Source organism: Podarcis filfolensis (genome assembly GCF_964270895.1).
Source record: "Podarcis filfolensis genome assembly, chromosome: 14".
In the NCBI taxonomy this organism is placed as follows: domain Eukaryota; kingdom Metazoa; phylum Chordata; class Lepidosauria; order Squamata; family Lacertidae; genus Podarcis; species Podarcis filfolensis.
The window spans coordinates 26,210,769-26,231,148 of record NC_139616.1 but is presented as its reverse complement, the minus strand read 5'-3'; the positions used below and the strand labels follow the sequence as shown (position 1 = coordinate 26,231,148).

The 20,380-nt window shown below is 44.9% G+C and overlaps 2 protein-coding genes across 5 annotated transcripts in view; both read right to left on the bottom strand.

The window, feature by feature from the left end:
* The window catches only part of MAP2K5 (mitogen-activated protein kinase kinase 5), a 933,658-nt gene that overhangs the window by 237,846 nt on the left and 675,432 nt on the right, over positions 1 to 20,380 (bottom strand). The window lies entirely within an intron of this gene.
* The window catches only part of GLCE (glucuronic acid epimerase), a 63,980-nt gene that overhangs the window by 15,092 nt on the left and 28,508 nt on the right, over positions 1 to 20,380 (bottom strand). Inside the window, exons 1-2 of one of the 4 annotated variants that reach the window (XM_083586596.1) lie at positions 14,860 to 14,954; positions 13,894 to 14,063 (exon numbers count right to left, since the gene is read on the bottom strand). The exons of 2 other annotated variants lie outside the window; for them this stretch is intronic. The gene's annotated coding sequence lies outside the window, so the exon portion shown is untranslated. Of the gene's footprint in view, positions 1 to 13,893; positions 14,064 to 14,859; positions 14,955 to 20,380 lie in introns of those variants that run through there. One more of the 4 variants, XM_083586594.1, reaches the window with a different exon arrangement.

Below are 20,380 nucleotides of genomic sequence, written 5' to 3'. Positions count from 1 at the left end.
GCGCTCAAGGGAGGAGAAGGAAGAACAGATCCTCTTTAACTATTCTGTTTGCAGGAAACAGCTACACGCAGGCAACAAACAGCCCACTGTTTCTCCACTGGCTTCGCTCCACCCCTAAATAAGTTAAGACCCTTGCAGTGTAAACACAGATGAAGAACTGAAGGAACAGGAAAAGCACTCAGAGAGACAGGCATCAGAATAGCACTTTCAGAGTCATCTCTTTTAATTTATAATATATAAGGGCAATGGATGTGCTTCCACATTCATGTGACTGTATGCTCACCTGTATGCTCCTCAAGGAGTAAGAAATATGACTTCTAGGTTTCCTGGAGGAGCCTGGAAGGGTTCTGAACAGGCTTCCCCAACCTGGCACCCTCCATATGTTTTGGACTATAGTTCCCATCAGCCAGGCAAGGCTATCCTAATATGTTCCAGGCATTAGCAGCCTTTAATCAAGAAGAAGAAAAAACCCAGAAAGCATTGATAGCATGGTTAGCTCAGTCGATAAAGCATAAAACTCTTCATCTCAGGGCTGTGGGTTTGAGCCGCACGTTGGGGGAAAAGATTTATGCACTGCAGGGGGTTGGGCTAGATGACCCTCATGGTCCCTTCCATCTCTATGGTTCTGTGGCCAGTGCATTTCCCTGGAACTCAAGATCAACTGCTTTAGACATAGAACTCGGTGGACCCATCCAATGAAGCTGAATGTTGGAAGGTTTGAGACCAGGGGTAGGCAACCTAAGGCCCAGGGGCTGGATGCAGCCCAACCGCCTTCTCAATCCAGCTCACGAACGGTCCGGGAATCAGCGTGTTTTTACATGAGTAGAATGTGTGCTTTTATTGAAAATGCATCTCTGGGTTATTTGCGGGGCCTGCCTGGTGTTTTTACATGAGTAGAATGTGTGCTTTTATTGAAAATGCATCTCTGGGTTATTTGTGGGGCATAGGAATTTGTTCATTTATTTTTTTAAATATAGTCCAGCCCACCACATGGTCTGAGGGACAGTGGACCAGGGCCCACAGCTGAAAAAGGTTGCTGACCCCTGTTCGAGACAGATAAACAAGAAAGCCCATCTTCACACAGCACGTAGCTAACCTATGGAACTCACTCACACAGGAGGCAGTGATGGCCACCAAGCTAGACGCCTTTAAAAGAGGGTTATACAAATGGCACAAATGCTTTTGAATGCCAGTCGCTGGAAACCACAGGAGGGAGAGGGCTTGCAGACTTCCCATTGAGGCCTCCCATTGAGGCAAGAACAGAATGCTGGCCTAGATGGGCCATTGGCCTGATCCAGCAGGCTCTTCTTAGGTTCTTATGCAGACTGCATGTCCTTTAGGATAGAATGTCTTATTCTAATTGTGTACAGAGTTATGTGCATGGATGGTGCTATATAAATGAACAACAAGGAGAAGAACTAGGACTTCTTTAGCAGGAAGTGTCATCACTGGGTAGCTGCATACACAAGGTCCCAGGTTCAGCTTCCATCATCTCAAGGTTCAGCTGGGAAAGGCTTCCTGTCTGAAATGCAGGACAGGTGCTGGCTTTCAGAGTAGGAGACACTAGTCAATGGACCAACAGTCTGCAGGTACAAGACTGCTACAATGCCGGGGCACAGGGAGGTAGAGGAGCCCCTACCACACTTCCGTGTTTCACTACTGCAGCTGGCTTTCTGCTCTCATCTAGTTCCAGATCCAACAACTCCAGGCTTATTGCCACCATCCCACGCCGGTGACAATTCACCATGCTTTGCCCCTTTCTTTTTTAAGGCTCATTCACCTGCATCCTTAATGGCAAATGAGATGGTGAACAGCTTGTACAATGTCCGGCCACTGTCAGAATTACATTAGCACTTCAAAGAAGGAGGCAATTGCCCTCCTTAGCATAGATCAGAGACAGAGAGTGAGGGAGCTGAATTTATGAGTTCATCACCGGGTTGTGTGTGCGTCACAGCCATGCCAGAATCGTAGGCAAAGGTGTTTGGTCAGCAAAGGCTGTGCAAGGGTTCTGGGTTTTTTTATGCTGAATTTACCAGAAATTAACTTAGAAATAGGAGATACTCGCCTTTGGGCGATGTGCCTGGTTATAGCCGAACCAGAGCCTCCATTTGCAAAATCAACTTGCAGACTTGTTGTTTTTCCTGAAAGAGTGCAATGAAGACGCTTGATGTCAACAAGCAGGGAGTTCCAAGGTCTTTGCGCTGCCACAATAACAAGATTGGTTTCTTATGTTACGGAAAGGGGGGGGGCATGTCTTCTTCACCTTCTTCTTCGCTACAATATACCCATTTATTTCCGAGTCCAATTGTCAATGTCAAAAGGGACTAAAATTTATAAAATTCATAGAAAATCAACGTGCCAATTTGCTCAATTTCTCTAGGACTCCATCACACCTCCCCTGTCCTCCATAATCCCTCAAGCAAGGTGTCAAGACCCTAATCCTGTCAAATCACTCTGCCAAGCCTTTCCTCCGGGCAATGCCAGGTGGCAGACTATGCATATATGGACCATTGTCTTCTCATCACCGGCACTCAGGATGTGCTTATCTGCGCATATCTCCAGCTCTGCATATTCCCCCCTCCCTCCTCCATATGTTAATCCGGTGTAACCCAACCTCTCCTTAATGTATTCATGATGTAATCTGTGTAACCCAACCTTTCCTTAATGTATTCATGATGTAACTGGGATGTGTTTTGCACTGTATTCTGGGACATGGGGGGAGTTTCAAAAGTCCATGTCACCCCTTTCTCGCTGTTCAATCTTGCCTTGAACCTGTTGCGCAATAAACTTGGATCTTCTGCAATTTGCTCCTGTCCGGCTGAGCTCATTTTTCTTCCGCAGGGACCCACGGACTTAGTCCGATGAGCTGGGTGGCAGAGTAGCCCCGCACCCAGATTTTAGCCGTAACAGTTGGCTGCCCAACGTGGGGCATGCGGTTCTCCCGCGTTGCTGACCGGGGGCCCCGAAATCTTCAGCCGGCACCGGGCCATTTTGCCTGGGAAGATCCTTTGGACCCTCGGCCATCCTCCGGGCGGTAATCAAAAGCCCCAGGAGTTCAGCCGGGGAGCAAAGAGGGATCCAGCCGGCTTATTCATCGATCCCGGGATCATCATAGAAGACACGTGAGTATAAGGAAAAGGAAAACCCAGTGCACTGGTGGGAAGGGGGTGGATTCTCCTGGCAACTGAATTCTCTGCCCTCCTCTCTATCGCTCTTTCTCGCCTGTCTCTTGGTCCAATTGCTGAGAGAGACCTTGGACTGCCGCTCGACCCGAAAGGGGGGTTCTGAGCTCTATCTCTTTCGCCTCTCAAACCCTCCAGTCAGCCGCACCAATTGGGAGTCCGAAAGTAAGACGGAGAGACCCGGCTTGAAAGACAGCCGACTCCCCGCAACGGACATCTCAGTTGAAAGCAAGGGGCTGGAGTTCTTCTTCCGAACTTCCCGAGCGCCCTTACGGAGGGGGCAGGAAGGGGTCTTGCTTTCTGTCTCAATCCCAGCCGCACTGGTCGGTGCCACGTAACACGTGTATCGTGCGTGAGCCCGCTTCCAAAAGCAAGGGGGATTTTCGGTTCAAAACTCTATCAAGGGACTACCCGATCTGGCACCGCACGGCGCGGGCGTCCAGTAGGGCCCCTTTTCCTGAGATTGTAACGATAGGTAGGAGGTTGCCAGGAGGGATAGCTCAAGAGGAATTGGGCGGGATTTGGCAGAGTGGAAAGGAAAACCCCAGGAAATAGATAAGTAAGGAAGGAAGAAAATAAGTGAGAAAGGAAGAAATAAGGAATTAGGTAGAAGAGCTCTCTAAAAGGAAACCCTGTTAGGAAGTTGCCAAGCAACAAGGAAAAGAAAAACCCTAAATAGCCCCCTGTACAAGTTACCCAGATCCAAATCAACCCCTCTCTTTCTCCCTTCTCTATCCCAGAAAAAAGAAAAAAAACAACAAAAAGCAACAACAACGCATGCATATATAAAGGGGTACCCAGTCAACTAAGCATTGTGAGCCCTGCCAGTTTGGTTAACTGGTGGTGTTTGAAGAGGCAAGGAGGCTCTTAAAACCATGTGGGACCTTCCTACTAATTTCACTTAATGAAGCCAAAGGAAGCGGCCCAACTCCTTGCAATAACCAACTAAAGGATGAGAATATATATGTTTACATGTTGTCTGTTATGTGTGTTGTGTGTTAATACATATATGAGAATATGAGAATATGTATGTTTACATGTTGTCTGTTATGTGTGTTCCTTCTGTCTCTGACAGACTGCCTTTCTTAAGTGTGCATAGTTTAAACTGCAAGCTTGCTTCAAAATTTTAAATCTAAGGAAGGCATGCTGGACCTTATCAGTCCTAAATAAGACAAATTGAGAGTGAAGGGTGCAAATGTTTACCCCACCTCTTGCTTTGCCGCAACTTTTGAGATTGTGAGTCTACAGTCTATTTTGGAATGTGAAGTTAACCTAATGTTTCTGCTGCAAAAGCGTAGTTGAGCACAACTGCTCTCTCAAGCTAAAATGCAGTGTATGTATTTCATTAAGCATATGCCTATGAAAGTATGGTGTTCCTTCTAAGAAAATATGTGAGTCCAGTTTTAACTTTGATTTGGTTGGACAGAAGAGTTATTGTAAGGCTCCTGATATCAGTCTCTATAAGACTTCCTGGCCAAATGCCCCCCTTGTTTCATTCTGTCTCTTTCAGTTTTTTGTTTTTTTCCCCCTCCCTTCTTACTTCTGTGCCAGGTAAATTTACTCCCGAGTAAGCTTCCTTTAAGGGAAACTGCAAAGAGGGGGGAGCAATCTTTCCTAAGGTACCCTGCATCTCACTTTCCTATGTGTAGTTATTAAAATAATAGTAGTAATAATAATAATAATCTAAATTAGGCTTACTATTCCTCTGCAAGTTCAGAAAAAATTGTTCACTTTTGTATTCCCTTTAAATCAAATCTATGGCTGTTTTAATTATGCTTAATAAAAGATCCTCTCCCTATCTTAGAAAAACTGTTCACTTCAATCTTCATTTAAATATCATTTCACTAGGAACTTGCATTCTTTAGTCTAAGGAAGTAAACTCTCACTCAAACTAGCTTCAAGATCTGCTAAAAGGGTTCTGCATAAAGCTGGGTACTTTTATTTTCATCTTCCTTAGTACATGATAGGAGCATTGATTGCGCTCTCTTCCCCAGTAGTGCCTGTGTACATAAGTATGTGTGTGTCTCTTTGGTAGTACAAATCTTGCTGTGAAATCTTGCTGTGAACCCTATATTTTGGAGGGTTGGACTAGATGACCCCAGGGTCCCTTTCAACTCTCCCAATTTGTGGCTGTGTGGAAGGACATGTGTCCGCAAGCATTGGAGGGTAGTTCTTAAATTCTGGTGTGGTGATGGAGTTGAAATTCAGCCTAGCTTTGCTCTTTAGTTTTAAAAGGTGAGAGGTGAAGCTGTGATGTTTTGAAGTAATATCAAGCATTTGAGTGACTACAGTGTTTATCATTTTGTCTACTATTTAAAAATCAGACTTCAAAGTCAATTCAAGGTTTAAGCACATACAAATACATATGGGCCTTGACCAATCCTGTAAATAAAGGGCAGGAAAATTTTTTGTCTGCAAATGGTAAGGCTGAATGTTAAAAAATCCTATGAATTCTGACTCTCTGGCCATTTTTCCCATATATAAGGGCGTGGCATTGTTCCGCGAATGACCAGAGGGAAATCACACAAAATGATAGCCCTTTCCTGTAAATAAAGGAAGCACTCCCTTGCTTGGGCTACAGGAAACATGATCCCTTAGAAAATTTCTAGCTTTGGTAAATGCTTGAATTGCGGAGTTTCTTGTTTTGTTTTAAATCTAACCCTATTTTAAAAATCTACTCCTTATCCTTCATTTCCTTTATTCAAATGGTAATTTAGCCAAAAGATTCAACATTTTCAATAGTATAAAAGGTTTGCTGAGACATGAACTCTGCACATGCACAGAGGCTAGATCAGCTAAAAAAAAAGGGGAAAAAAAGAGAGAGAGAGAGGAAGGAGGGGGAACTGTAGGGGGGGAGAGGAGGTTTGGAGAGCTTGGGCTGCAGGGAGAAACTTATCCAAATTTCCTTATGTAAAACTTGGAACCATTGAGGGAAATCACCCTTAATGTACCCTTAAGTACTGGACCATCAAAGTCAAGAGGTTGCCAAATTTCAAATCTTAACATGCCAAATTCTTTTCACAGGTAAATATCAAAGCATTCCCCCCTCAATGGGATTTAAATCACAGACTTTGCGTGCATTTTAGGAACAGCATTTCCTGACAGGCTTCTCACATGAAATAATTTTCCCTTTTAACAGGACATGTGAACCCCGATAACAAAGTGTTTGTCCCTTCTTTTCTCCCACAGCAACTTTCTTTCTGTTCTGTGAAACAAGTCTGAATCCCTGCTATATTAGTGACTTTCATCTCTTTGTGGCTTTGACACTTTTAAGTTACAAATAATCTGTTTTCATTTATTTAATCCATTTTTCCATGATGTCTATGAAATTAATCGAAGCACAAGCAAACATTATTTGTGGAATGGTATTTGTTTACCTTTTGCCTGAGCATTTCTTATTGATTCCGTCATTTTGGCTAGTTCAAGGTACTTGCAGAACTTTAAATTGTCATTCATTTTTTCTTGGTATTAAGTCATTTCCCAGTATTTTGCTATTAACATCCTAGCCGATATTGTCACATCAAGAAACACTCTTTTATTTTCATTGTTACTGCAGGTTTCTTGAAATTGTGTGTCTTAGCATTTATTTATTTTTGGTTCCTCATAGGTCATTGTGTGTGTGTGTGTGTGTGTGTGTGTTTTATTATTATTTTAACCTTGTATTTTTTACAGTTCTCTTTTTTAAGTTCCCAAAACCCTGCCCCCTACAGGATATCACTTCTACAAATGTGTTACTACAGATCCAATGAAAAGCTTCGCCACCACAAGACCTGCAGCAACAACAACAGACACCAAAGTTTTCAAAGTGGCCACAGCAATTCCTTTCAAAGGGGGGTGGAGTAGAATTGTAAGGACATCTTCTCACTTTTGAACCTCAAGACTGTGCTCCAGGATTCAAAAGATACATACATAAAATATCACAATTGTCTCAAGATATGCAACTGATACTTAATTAGTTTGTTTTGTATTATGTGTTATTATGTAGGAATGTTGAAATGTGTCTGACAGTGTGTTATTTCCACAAATGGGGGGGGCTATTTTGTGGCTATTTTTGTGTGTAATTGTTTTTATGTTTAATGTCTTATTCCTTACAACCCAGTGGAGGATTCTCATACATTTTATGCTTTTAACAGACCAGGCTATTATGTAGTCCAAGGTTTAGAACTAGATAAATTTATAACCACATTTAGTTGTTTCACCTGGCACTCTGCCAACTTCCCTACCCATTTTAAAATGTGCTAAAAACTCGCTTAACCAAAGAGAAGCTGATAAGATACATGAAAGTGCATATGCTTTGGTTTAGCAGGAATAATCCCTTATAGAGTTAACAAATGCCCTCTAAGAATGGCTTTATTTTAACAGATTAGTTTGAGAAGTTGGGAACCATGGGGCAAGATAAATTCAAATTGGACTCATTTTGAATTGGGCAAGTGTATCCAGGCTGCAATTAGCTTTTTGGTCCTTAAAGTGCAAGTGAGCAACTTCCCATGACTGCAAGACCAGAGCCTATAATAATAAAATCCCATAGAATGGCCAAGGCAAGGACATTTCCCTCATGACGTGCCCAAACCTGTGCCAGCTGGGGTGAGTGCCAGGCAACATGGTTAATATGAAAGCCCTAAGTGGATTCACCAGGGATTGCCACTACTGTGACACCATGCCGGTGTGAGACCACAGAAGAGCTACCTTCGCACCTGAGAACACAAAAACGGTGGAGCTAAAAAAAACCAAACTGCATTTTTTTCAGTCAGTAGCGGACCTTCCTGCTAAATGTAAAGCATAGACCACTATTGAACAAAATACAACAGGTGTTCTTTTATGTGATATCCTATATCCAGCTATCTGCACTACTATACTTGCAAATGACCTTAAGAGGCATGGCTGGCAAGTCCCCTTCAGGTTTGCACAAACCCACACATCTAGTACGGTGGATACCAAGTTATTATTTAGTGCATATCTATATAACATACACGTACATTGTATTGGTCCGTGTTGCTCCCTCCTTGCTGCCCTGCTCAACCCACCTCCTTTTCCATTAAAGCCTATTCCCACTCACAGGGCACCCCTACCTTCACCGAGATTTAGGGTGCGGAGAAAAGATTTGCAAGTTCTTACAGAACTTTAATGCAAATCTATCTCCGAATGGGGGACTGTTACGGAAAGGGGGGGGGCATGTCTTCTTCACCTTCTTCTTCGCTACAATATACCCATTTATTTCCGAGTCCAATTGTCAATGTCAAAAGGGACTAAAATTTATAAAATTCATAGAAAATCAACGTGCCAATTTGCTCAATTTCTCTAGGACTCCATCACACCTCCCCTGTCCTCCATAATCCCTCAAGCAAGGTGTCAAGACCCTAATCCTGTCAAATCACTCTGCCAAGCCTTTCCTCCGGGCAATGCCAGGTGGCAGACTATGCATATATGGACCATTGTCTTCTCATCACCGGCACTCAGGATGTGCTTATCTGCGCATATCTCCAGCTCTGCATATTCCCCCCTCCCTCCTCCATATGTTAATCCGGTGTAACCCAACCTCTCCTTAATGTATTCATGATGTAATCTGTGTAACCCAACCTTTCCTTAATGTATTCATGATGTAACTGGGATGTGTTTTGCACTGTATTCTGGGACATGGGGGGAGTTTCAAAAGTCCATGTCACCCCTTTCTCGCTGTTCAATCTTGCCTTGAACCTGTTGCGCAATAAACTTGGATCTTCTGCAATTTGCTCCTGTCCGGCTGAGCTCATTTTTCTTCCGCAGGGACCCACGGACTTAGTCCGATGAGCTGGGTGGCAGAGTAGCCCCGCACCCAGATTTTAGCCGTAACACTTACAAATGTGGAACCAATATTATGAGGTACCTGGAATAGTGACAGTTCCCCATTTCAGAGTGGCCAAGTGAGCCTATCTGGGGTAAGGAGATCTGGCTTGGTAGCAAACAGGTAACCAGTGCAGAACTCTGAGCAGAGATGTTACATGCTGATGGGGTCTCGCTCCTAACTTAGGTCTGTTAACTTCAATAGGTCTACTGTGAGTAGAATGTTAGATGCTCTCCACCTTGTAAAGCTCTTCTGCTCCCCTACTGATCACAGTGGGCTATATGGATCGGGCAAAAAGATTCCATTCCCCTTATTACCTATCAGTGATCCACTGGAGGCAATTCAGGCGGTGCAAAACACCAGAGCAGCTTCTCAAGGCTAAAAATAAAAAGAGACGTTAAAGCATGTTTCCAAAATGAACAGCCAAAAGAGTCTATGTTTCTGCAGGCACCTCACCGCAATGTTCTTTTAGATGCAAGAAGGAAAAAAACCAGCCTTTAAACGCAAAGATCAGGGATTTCTGCTACACCTAGATAAGGCCCTTGTTTACACTCAAGAATCTGGGCCAGTCTAATCTGGCTCTGAAATGAACACAGAGGCCACCAAGCCGGGGGCTTGGCAAAGGCGAGATAAATGCAGAAGCAGTGTTTTTATAAGCCCTAGGAATGGGAGATTGGCACTTGGAGGGTCCGTCCAAAGCAGCATTTCCTTCCTCATCCTCCCACTATCTGCACTGCTCTCAGCAAGCCTGAGTATTAAGGGATTCGCCAAGCAACTAGCACATGCATGGATACTTAAAAAAAAAAAAAAAAAACAAAACCAACCGAGTACAGAAAGGGACTCATTTTACCCCAGCACACAGAAATGCTCCCAAGTTATTTGCAACTGGATCGTGGAAGCACCACAATGCAGGGCTCCTTCCCTGCCGAAAGCCCAGCTCCATCAGGCACCTCCTACCCCTGAACTGTGCCAGCTGGTCATTGTAAGAATAGCTGTTTAAGAATTGGTGTCTGAGTTTGCATTTTTCCTCTTCCCTCCCTGTCCTTTTCCCGTGTGTGTGTGTGTGTGTGTGTGTGTATTTTCACACGTAGAGAGCCAATGCAACATCATGATTAGTGTGTTGCACCAGGACTTGGGAGATCAGGGTTCAAATCCCCACTTGGCAATGAAACTCAATGTGTGATCTTGGGTTGGTCATTGCTATCTCAACCTACCTCACAGGGTTGTTGTGGGGATTAAATGAGAAGTGGGATATAAATGCAATAAAGAAATGCTAGCTCAGTAGAACTGTCTACACCAGGGGTGGGAAATCTTTGGCTTCCCGGGGGTTGCTGTATTACAAAACCCATCATCCCTGGCCACATTTGGTGTGGCTGATAGGAATCGTAATTCAGCAGCATCAGGCAGGCCAAACACTCCCCACACCTGGTTCACACTAACTGGAAGCAGTGCCCTAGGGCAGGGACCAACCCACCCATGAGGCAAGGTGAGACCAACGTCCCCAGCAGCAGACTTTTCTGTGCCCTTGTTCCTGATGTAGCTCTTCCCTGCCTCCTTCTTCCCTGGTAGGGAAGGGGCACTATTTTGGGGTCCTCCTCAGGTACCAAAGTGTCTTGGGGCAGCTTTGCCCAGAGCTTGAGACAGGAGGCAAGATTATGCAATGATTTCACATGAACTCCTGGGGCATTAAAATATCCAAATAGTGTTCAGCTGTTTCTCTCTGGAAAGGAAAAAATGCTGATTTGAATGCAAATGCCTAATTAATGGCTTATTTACAATTAATCTGCCTTTTAATCTTTCTGCAGCTAGCATTTTAAATGCATCTTGACTTGATAAAGACCCAGAGCAGAATTTTAAACAATGCACTGATTTTCTTTGTGCAGTGGAGGAAGAAAAAAAGTTATAATACCATACAAATACAAATGAACAGAGTTACGATAATTGAATCTATGTAGGGGCTTTCTGTGCTGGCTGACTCTTTAGAACAGATTTACTATTTAATTACGGCTGTTAGCCATATTCCATCTGTGTAGCATTTGAAAGAAACACCCATAAGTTGTTTAGCAGAATGACAGAGTGCCCAGGAACGGTTCTGCAATTTTGTGATGGCAATCCAACGCAGTCGTTAGCAAGAGGTCCCTTCGAGCACCTAATTTAAAAGTGAAACATCAGCAGATCTCTACCAAATATTGAATTTTTTCCCTTAATAGAAATCATTGTGCATTTCAATACTGAGTCCCTACATCACAAGTTATCAACGAGCAGCAGGCAAGACGTTTATTCGGGCTTCTCCCTTTGGTGTGCGTGTGGGGTTGCGTTGTTGTTTTTTGCTATGTACCCAGACTCAGTTGTTGGTGACCTAGCCATACACACAGCTTCCTAAAGTCATATGCTGATTTGTCAGAAAAATCTTTGCTTTCTCCAAACCTCATGGCTGCCTCTGCTAAAGGCTAAGAAACCCAAGAAGAGCAACTCATCTGGTCTCTTTTCGCAAGCTGTGGGGATGGACTGATGGGCACAGAAGGGGCTGCAGGAAGAGAAATGTGACCAGGGCTGCTGTGCCTGGCACTCAGTGTGGAAGGACTAACCTCAGAAAACTGAACTGGAACATGCCACTTTCCCAACCTGGTGCCCTCCAGATGTTTTGGACTGCAACTCTCCTCAGCTCCCCCGCCCCAGCCAGCACACTCCGTTGATGCTGACGCTGCTAGGAGTTGTAGTCCTAAACATCTGGGCGGCAGAAGATTGGCAAACGGGACCATAGATCTAAGACCGAACTGAGACTGCTTTGCCAGAAACAGAGAGTACAGTACGATCGCCTCTAACATGCATTTAACTTGCGCACTTTCAACCATATGTGGTGGAAGGCTGGCTGAAATTCTGCAAGTTAAACGCAAGTGAGGCAGAAAGCTTAAAAGCTATTTTTGTGCCAGGGCTACCCTGTGCAAAAAAAAAAAAAAAAAAAAGGAGCTTTTAAACTCTCTGCCTTGCTGGGGTGGGGTGGGGGGCAAGGCCCACTCAGTGGCTGGCTCCAGAAGGTGAGGGATGCTTGCCTAGGAGCGGTTTGATTATACAAATTTTTACATATATGCAGAACCCTGGGAACGGAGCGCCTGCATGAGATGCAAAACTGCCCAACCCTGTTCCACAGCGAAAAATTCCCTCCTCCCAGGTAGACCCATTTTGCTCCTCTGGCAAACCTCCACCTGCTCTGTCAAAGCACTCTGCTGAATGCCCATTTCAAGCCCATTCATTCATTCACACACACAGAGCCAGCATGGGACACATTAACACTGCACTAAGATCGCACTCCAACAGACATTAGGCCCGAGGTGTATAAATTCAGGGCCAGTGAAATGTTGCCAACTCCGGTCTGAGGCATCTTAAAAAAAAAAATCAAAAAAATCTGCAATGCTATTGAAATGCTCTTTTCCCAGCGTCTAGATCTCAAGGGGTGGTTTGAGCTATTGCTAAAACTGAACGTGAACAATTCCAAACCACCACAGCTAGAATCCAGTCACCTTGAGAAACACAAAGTGCAAATCGGGGGTGCCCAACTCAAAACACTGGACCTCTGTGCAGACAGAGCCACAAAGTATTCAGACAAATGGGAGACTCCTTTCTTTGAACTCAGTCGCTGCCTATCTAACAGGCTGTGAGATTTATTTATTTATGTTTGTAAGTTTTTCTTATTTCGTTTTATAACGTATAGAAAACAGAAGAGGACAGGGATAACAACAGGTGAAAATTAAAAGATGAAAAACAAAACTATAAGCACACAGAATGAGTATAGTTGCACACAGGTTAAAAGAACAAAGTTCAAGTAAAGAATACTGTATCAGTGTTATCTGGGTAGCAAGTATGGCTCCAGATTTGCCAGGGCTGTCTTGAAAATGATGGCTCCGTTGTATGTGTCATTAAAAAAAAAAGCCAAATCATATAAAAAGTGGCTGGAGGTTCTAATCCTTGTCAAAATTGCAAATTATGTGCAATTTTCTCCTTGCCGTGAGATTCTGAACCATGTTGGTTCATGTACTGGGGGGTGGGGGTGGAAAATGGGAGTGAGCGGAAATGGCTGTCGTAATTATGAGCCCATTTAGTGTGGAGCCTAATAAATCTACTTGCTCTCCAGATGGATTAGACTATTAAGCCCCCCACCCCCTTTTGCTAATGGCGCAAACAAGAACGCCAAACTCTGCCAGCTGCTTGCAAATGCATTACGAGGCCCCCTTGAAGCCAGCAAAGCACCACATTGTTGCTTCGGAGATTGATGAAGGAAGTCTCCGCAACAGATGAAAGACCTTAGTGCTGTTTCGTCAGCTTCGCTGCACCCCTATTTATAGACCAGGCGCAAGTCCCCAAACAGCCGCCTTGGTAAACCTCATTAACTGCCCTCCAAGGGGTGCAAAGCTGCACCTATTATTGCTATTTATAAAGCTTATTCTGTGCTTTCTTCAACGTATACCATGCCACCTGCCTTTCAAGGTGGAACCCAAGGGGGTGTCGCCATGACATCATGTGACTGAGGAGTAGGGTGCTCCATTCGCCTGCCAAAATGGCCCATTGAGGAGGAGGAGGAGTTTGGATTTGATATCCCGCTTTATCACTACCCTAAGGAGTCTCAAAGTGGCTAACAATCTCCTTTTCCCTTCCTCCCCCACAACAAACACTCTGTGAGATGAGTGAGGCTGAGAGACTTCAGAGAAGTGTGACTAGCCCAAGGTCACCCAGCAGCTGCATGTGGAGGTGCTGGGAATCAAACCCTGTTCACCAGATTACGAGTCCACCACTCTTAACCACTACACCACGCTGGCTCAGATGCAAGCCCCCCAAGCCGTGGGGCAGCTGGGGTGACAGGAATGGTAAATCAAAACATCTCGAGGGCATTACACATTGATGTAGGTTCCTCTTCAGCAAGCGGCAAGGCTGGCTTCATTCCAGGTTTATCTAAACAGCTGATGGGAGAAATTCCTTTCGCCACATCTCAAAAAGGATATTGTAGAGTTGGAAAAGGTTCAGGAAAGGGCAGGCAACACGATCAAGTGGGTGGAGCAACTTCCCTGTGAAGAAAGGTTGCAGCGTTGGGGACTTTTTGCATGAGAAAAGGGCAAGAGGCAACATGCAAGAAATTTATTAAAAATATGCACCGCACAGAGAGAAAGTAGATAGAGAAAAGATTTTCTCCTCTCATAATGCTGGAACTCGTGGATATCCAATGAAGCTGAATGAAGATTCAGGACAGATCAAAAAAGAAAGCCCTTCACGTAGTATAGAGTTAAACGATGGAACTCACTCACACAGGGGCCACCAACTTGGATGGCTCTAAAAGAGGATTGGGTAAATTCAGGGGGGAGAAGGCAATCAATGGCTGCTAGCTAGGATGGCTATGTTCTGCCTCCACAGATGGGAGGAAGCAACGCCCCTGAATACCAGTTGCTGGAAACCAAAGGGAGGGGAGAGGGCTCTTGCGCTCGAATCCTGCTTGTGGGCTTCCCATTGGGGCATCTGGTTGGCCAGTATGAGAACAGGATGCTGGACTAGACGGGCTACTGGCCTGAGCCAGCAGGGCTCTTCTTACATTCTGGTTAAGTTCACCCCATGCTCTAAACACCTCTGTGCAGATTTAGTCACTTGCAAACAATAAGGCCACCACGTTCTCTCTGCAGCAGCTGCCAAAGCGCCAAGAATTACTCAAGGAGCAACAGCCAGCCGCTGGAGGGGGGGGATTAGCTGGAGGGGGGGATTAGCATCGTGGCCTCAGGTAACCTCAATGAATGGGCTTGCTTGGGATGGGCACACGCACCCTGCAATGACAGCTGTCACTTAAACAGAAAGGAAGGGGAATGAATACATTACCGGAGGTTCCAGCCTGCCTCCAGGAATATTACAGGTGGCATTTATTGAATGTGTGGGAGTTACTTAGCAGCTCAATATCTTAACCTTGAAGTTGCCTGGAAATCTCTGGAAACAAAAGGCTTGTTTACAGGCTGCTCAAAAGATGCTCAGCTGTGATACTGCAGCACGTCCTGCTGCATTTGAGTTTGGGGGGGGGGGAGAGACAGGCATCAAAAGCAATCAATAACCAGCCCCCTGTGCCTGAGGTTACAGAAGCCTCCTAAGAATGAATAAACTATAGGGTGGAGTCACCTCCATTGTGGGAATCTCCATTGCCATTTGAGAAAGATGGGGAGACAAACTCCTTGAAGAGCAGCTGGTCCTGCAAACCTCCAGCGTTAAGGGCTGCTCTGAAATCCGCTGAAAAATGACATTCAGATGAAGCTGCCTTCTACTGAATCTCTGTTCACCTAGCTCAGTACTGTCTACACCAGGGGTCAGCAAACGTTTTCAGCAGGGGGCCGGTTCACTGTCCCTCAGACCTTGTGGGGGCCGGACTATATTTTGGAGATAAAAATGAATGAATTCCTATGCTCCACAAATAACCCAGAGATGCATTTTAAATAAAAGCATACATTCTACTCATGTAAAAACACGCTGATTCTCAGACCACCCGCAGGCTGGATTTAGAAGGCAATTGGGCCGAATCCGGCCCCCAGGCCTTAGTTTGCCTACCCATGGTCTACACTGAGTGGTGGCTGCTCTTCAGGGTTTCAGAAAAGGGGCTTTGGCAGGTCTACCTGGAGATGCTGTGGAGAAGGCTACAGACCTTTTGTATGCAGATCCCTCCTGAGTCAGAACAGGATCGGCTCTCCCAGGGTCTTGAGCAAAGTCTTCCCCTGCTAGCAATGTAGATAATTTTGCCTGGAACATTCTCTGTACAAATCCTGTACTCTGTCACCAAGGCACAGTACCTCCCCACCCACGGCTGTGCAAGCATGAGAGCCACTGTGTTATATCGATTAGAGGGCTGGGCTAAGACCAGGGAGAGACCAAGGTTCAAATCCCCCCTTGGCCACAAAGCTCACTGGGTGACCCTGGGTCATTCACTGCCTCTCAGTCGACCGACCTCACAGGGTTGTCGTGGGGATTAAATGAGGAGGGGGAGAACCATGCACACAGCCCTGAGCTCCTTAGAGACAGTGGTGGGATATCAATGCATTAATAAAATAATAAAGTGGAGATTAAGAAGGGCAGGATCCCACAGAAGTAGTTCTGTTAGCACAAAGGAACGCCCCGTTCTCTCTCTTGCTGCACAACCTCAAAATCTGTGCTAGGTTGTCCCACCAACAAATCTGAGGAAGGGCACACAGGGAGAGGAGAGGCAGTTCCACTATATAAACAAAAATGTTTGTGCTAACAGAGGTACAGTCGGACCTTGGTTCTCAAATGCCGAAAACCCAGAGGTAAGTGTTCTAGTTTTTGAACATTTTTCGGAAGCTGAACGTCTGACGCAGATCCTGTTTGAGTGCAGGAAGCTCCTGCAGCCAATCAGAAGCCACACCTTGGTTTTCGAATATTTCAGAAGTCGAATTGACTTCCGGAACAGATTACATTTGAGAACCAAGGTACGGTTGTACTTTGCTGGATACTTCCTGAAATCACCTGTGTGCTATACCAATAAAATCACAATCAGATCCCTTTGCCAGCACCAGCAACCTGTGAGCAGCCCAGGAGGCAAAGCACAGAATCATAGGATTGTGGCGTAGAAGTGACCAGAAAGGTCAATCTAGTCCAACCCCCTTCAATGCAGGAGTCGCAACTAAAGAAGCCCTGACAGATGACCAGCCAGTATCTGTTTAGAAACCTCCAGTGGAGTGGAATCTACCACCTTCCAAGGGAACAGGTCTTACCGTCAGAAAGGCTTGCCTTCCAGACCCCTTCTATAGTCAGCCTTCTCTGCACACGTTCCAGCTTATCATTAAACTGCAGCACGCAAAACTGGACACGGCATTCCAGATGTAGTCCGACCAAGGTGGAATAGAGTGAAACCATTACTTCCCTTGATCTGGACACTAGACTGCCACTGATGCAGCCAAGGACTGCTTGCATGTAGTCGGTGAAGAGGGGGGAGAGAAGGAAGCAAGGCAGCACCTTTCAGGCCCACTCACAACTCCTGCACATTTGGTACAATTTCAGAAAATGGGGAGGCACTACACACAAGCAGCTCTACACTTTCTGACATTGCACTGATGGGGGCAATCTTGTGTCCCACCCCATATGGGTTAGAGGGAAGGAGTTGAAATTTGAACAGGCCATGCTTCCCAACTGCATCCTCCTGCCACCCAGAAGGATGGGGATAATATTGGGCTACATTACAGGGCTGCAAGCATCCCTGAGAATATACTGTAGGAGAAGCATTTGTAACATCCTCTCCAAAATACTTTTAGCGGGTGAGCTAAAACCACCCGGTCAATTTGTTATTACGGTCTGGTTAATTTTCAGATCTGATGTTTTAAAACCTTCTTTTAGGCACTGTTACCCGTCGTGAGGATTTTGGAGAAGGAAGGGTTATGAAGCCTAAGCAAGCCAATCTTTTAAAAGAAAAATAATCCACGGTTTCATGCCAATGCATTTAATTATCTCTTTCTGCAGACTTCTTTACACTGTTTGCACACTGGGAGGTGTTTTTTTTTTTAAAAAAGTATTTTTTGGCGGGGGAGGGGGGAGAAGAGGCATGAGAAAGATAACTGCTGTAAGAATTGATACATTTCAGGTCCCCTTTTCCTCCAAAGCCTATGGATTTCGCTTAATTCAGAGCCCCGTGGCTGCTAGATCGTGTGTAAGTGCTCTGCGCATCAAGAATTCTTAAAGCACTCCGCTCAGATACAAATTGCATTATTTTTATTGATTTTTACATTACGGTGAGATTTGCTTTTGCAGTAATCGCAGAGGTTTCGGGAACAATTAAAAGCGTTCCCAATTTTCCACCAGCAATGGAATGATTATTTTTCATGACTGAAGTGTCATTTTAATAAAAAGAGCTGCTATAATTCATACCGCTGGAACTTGCAAATAATTACCACTATCTGTTATAGGCCAATACATCCAGAAATTAGTAATAAAGCAGAGCATCCAAGAGCTGTCTCTCTTTGCCAGGCAGCATAGCCCACAGATCTTTTTAAATACTGTAGCTGTTTAAGAATTCTAAATACATATTTACAGCCAATATAAAGAACCTTGTAAATCGTGGCTTGCTTTATTACGCTGGGCAGGGACGGAGTGGGATAAGATCTGGTCCAGGAGTCTCTGCTAAAATGGGAGGGATGGTGCGGTCCCAGGTACCTTGAAGCAGGCAGCGCTGGGAGGCCATGCCTTGAAAAAACCATCTCTAGACCCAGAAGATTTTGCGAGGATCCCAATATCCTCTTTTTAGGGCAAGATGCGGAAACAGATGGTAGGCATTCAGTTACTCCTGGATGACCACTCAGTATCCAGACACCTCAAGGGTGGAGAAAGGTATGGGCATCTGCCATAAGTTTTGGTATGAGTGCCTTCCCAACCTCCTAACCATTTTAAATCATTGCAATGAAATCATGATTGTTTGTGTCTTGGGCATTTTACAAAAATACACACTGTTGAAGGTGAGTAAAGTAATTCCGTAAATGATACAGTAGGCAAGAGTTCACATACGTTAAGGTGCTGAGGTTAACGTAGAACGCAGGAAGCTGTTTTTTACTGAGTCAGGCCACTAGTCCATCTAGCTCAGTACTGTCTACACTGACCGGCAGCAGCTCTCCAGAGTTTTAGGCAAGGGCTCTCCCAGCCCTACCTGGAGACACGGGGGACATTCTGCATGCAAAGCAGGTGCTCTGTGCTACTGTATGGCCCTTCTCCAGCATCTCTGACACCTGTAGGAACTCCACTTGAAAGAGATTGAGTGATATTTGTTACTGAATGCTTCTGTTACATTGTAGGGATGGGAGAGAAAAACCCAAATTCAGTCTGCATTCACATTTTCTGAAACACTATGCAAACCTAAACACAGCCATCCTTCAGAATTCACACTTTCAATTTTTATTCAAAATAGTTCAAAGATGCAAATAAACTGGGGGGAAACTGCGCACAAAATGCAAATATTAGTGAAAATAACATGCAAAAATGTTTGGGTGGAAATTGCTTTGCAACAATGTGAATATTAGGCAAAACTGCATGTAAAAAAAATTATTAGGATAACCTGCACTGAAATGTTGATAGGGAAATTCTACTCGGGAAAATTGGCACTGATGAATTTTTGTGAGTGTTCTTTTTTTAATGCAAACTGATGTGGCAGTATGGAGAACTGAACTTAGGACCGGCAAAATGGTGGAGAAAAAGCAAAATCCAGACGTGCCCCTCCCTATTACACAGCACGTCCCACCTACTTGCATCCGCCAAGATCAGTGCCAAGCTAAGGTAGGTCTCCTGTCAATGAAAGAAGGTAGCTTTATTCGTCTTGTGGACTATCTATATTAAATGATGCAGAGGGGAGGAAGAACTCGAGAGCTTGTGCCAACACACTTGCTCACAGTATGATGCCTCTTCCCAGAACAACTGGCGCGCTGCTCCTGACTACCACTGCTTACTGGCAAAAAAGAAAACGAAAAAGAGCTAACCTGATCACTTCTAAGCCTGCTGCCCTTTTCCCCTGGAGGAGGCAAAGTGTTGCACTGTATTTAGTGCTCATCGATTTGCAAGCTTGGAGGGGACTGCAAGCGCGTCAGAAACCAATGCCTAACGACCGCTCTATAGACAAGCCTATAGTCCCCCTTAAGAGCATCATTAGCCTAACAAAAATACATGCAAAAATATGTGCTGGAACAGACAACGCGACGTCTCCATCCGTAATCTTGATCACATAAATATTACTTTGGGCAAAAAAGAAAGAAAGAGGGAAATTATAAATGCGCCTGTTGGCAGGAGAGCCTGAAAACTTCTCAGAAATTATACAAGACTTTATCCATCGTGCATGTACCATATCCATCACTGTGTGCAGCTTTTTAATTAAAACTCCTCCAGCTAAGAAAGTTAGTAAGAGGCTTGCCTCGCCATTTAGCAAATATGCCCACGAGCGACACACATGGAGTTATGCAAACGCCGAAGGACTACTTCCAGAAATAACTTTGAAATGAAGCAAGGGTTGGGACACAGACAGACACATACACAGAGAGAGAGAGGAGTCTTGATCAACTGCCAACTGGTTAAAAGGAGGATTTAGTAATGAACTCTACATTAGCACAACCATGACTAGGTGCACTGAACGCGGAGTAAGCTGAGCTCCAGCCCGCTGACACACCCAGACTTTGCAGGAACAGCTCCTCTGTGCAGCTGAAAAGAATCTGGGAGCATTAAAATTTAGCAGTTTAAAGTTTAACCACTTTGAACAACCCCTTTGGAGCTCAGATTGTTGTGGGCGAGGCTCAAACCACAGAGCCGCAGGCAGATCTCTGTGGCAGGAGGCATGCAGAAGGAGGAGGAAGTTCAGAAAAGGGCGAGCTAAATG